Here is a 2,097-nt window from a genome sequence, read left to right as displayed (position 1 = left end):
TATCTTCCAAAGTAGCCGTATCATTTTGATTCCCCACCAGCAATGAATGAGAGGTACTGTTGCTCCAGAACCTCGTCAGCCTTTGGTGTTGTCAGTGTTTTGGATTTTGCCATTCTGATAGCATACTGTGGTAGTGCATGGTCTTTTTAACTTGCAGTTCCCCGGTGACATATGCTGCTAAGCATCTTTTCTTATGTTTATTTGCCATTTGCATTTCTTCTTGGGTGAACTCTCTTTTCAGATCTTTGCCTACTCACTTTTAAATTGGGTTGTGCGTTTTCTTATTTAAGAAGAGTTTTAAGAGTTCTTTGGATATTTTGGATACCAGTCCTTTATTAGATACCGTTTGCAATGATTTTCTTTGTTTCATCAGGGGCCTGCAGGAAATGTGTGCCATATTTCAACTAAAGTGTACATATTATTTTAAAAATTGATTAAAGATATATCTTTATTGATTTCAGAGAGGGAGAGAGATATAGAAACATCAATGATGAGAGAGAATCACTGATCGGCTGCCTCCCGCACACCCCACACCGGAGATCGAGCCTGCAACTTGGGCATGTGCCCCGACCGGGAATGGAACTATGACCCCCAGGTCCATAGGCCGATGCTCAACCACTGAGCCACACTGGCCGGGCTAACATGTACATCTTTTGTTACCTTTGCCCACTGAGCCCACATCTCCATTGGGAGACCCTGCTCAGGTGGATGGTGGTGGGATACAGAGGATTAGAGGTCAGGTTCCCGGACCCTAGCCACCATACACAATCTCCTCTGACCCACAGACATGGCCCCCAAATCTACAAGGTCAGGGCCTGGTAGATGAGGAACCAGGAGAGGTACGGGGCACAGATGGGAGCCGAAGGGGGGGCCCTGGACTCTGCTGAGAATGGGCTGGAACGCTGACAGTTATTCCTGGCAGTTAACACTGCAGGGGACGCCGTCCCAGAAAGGCCCCGGCAGCACACTCCCTGCTTGGAATTCTGCGTGGGGACAGGATGACATACACCGCTCTTATGAATAAGCTCCATGGACATCCTTTTACAAGTCTTTTTTTGTGGATGTAAATTTTTGCTTATTCTGGATAAATACCTGGAAGTAGAATTGCTAGGTCAAAGGGTAGGCATATGCTTAACTTTATAAGAAACTGATAGCGTTTTCCACACATTTTGCATTCCCTCCAGCAATGTGTGAGGGTTCAGATTGCTTATAGTTTTAATTCATTTTCCTAACAACTCATCATGTTACGCACTTTTCCATGGCCCTATTGAAATGCAGGATGCATGTTCCAGCTATGTGTAACCTGACATCAAAACCATACTTTCTTGATTTCTGTAGCTTTATAGTAAGTTTTGAAATGAGGCACTTTAAGTCCTGCAATTTTTTCTTTTCAAAATTGTTTTATTCTGGCTGTCATGGAAGGTTTGGTTACAGTTCTTGCATATATTTTGTTAAATTTGTCCTTAAGTATTTTATGTGTTTTGATGCTATTATAAACAGAACTTTTAAAATTACAGTTTCCAATTGCTTGTTGCTAGAGAATGAAGATATAATCAATTATTTTATGTTGAGCCTGTATCTTGCAGCTTTGCTGAGCTCACTTTTCAGTTCTGTTATTGTTGTTATTATTATGTTGGTAGCTTCCTTAGGATTTTCTGTATGTATGATTACATTACCTGCCAATAAAGAGCTTTACTCCTTCTTTTCCAATCCGTATCTCCTTTAGTCTTTTCCGTACTTTGATGTACTGGTTAGGACAGCCAACAAAAGGTTGACGTGGTGAGAGTAGGCATCTTACCTCTCTTCTCCATCATGGGGAGAGAGTCTTCAGTCTTTTACCAGTAAGGATGGCTTTAGCTGTAAGTTTACTCTTGATATCCTGTATCAGATTGAGGAAGGCTCATTTCAGTTTGCTAATAAGCATTTTTATCATGAATAAGTGTTGGATTTTGTCAAACACTTTTTCCTTATCTATTGAGATGCTCATAATGCTATTTCTCCTTAATCTATTATTATGTTTAATTACATTGATTGATATTTGAATGTTATACCAATCTTGGAATCCTGTAATGAATCCTACTTATTATTTATATAGAG

Source organism: Myotis brandtii, unplaced genomic scaffold (genome assembly GCF_000412655.1).
Source record: "Myotis brandtii unplaced genomic scaffold, ASM41265v1 scaffold486, whole genome shotgun sequence".
Lineage (NCBI taxonomy): Eukaryota > Metazoa > Chordata > Mammalia > Chiroptera > Vespertilionidae > Myotis > Myotis brandtii.
Note: the sequence above shows the minus strand (reverse complement) of the source record.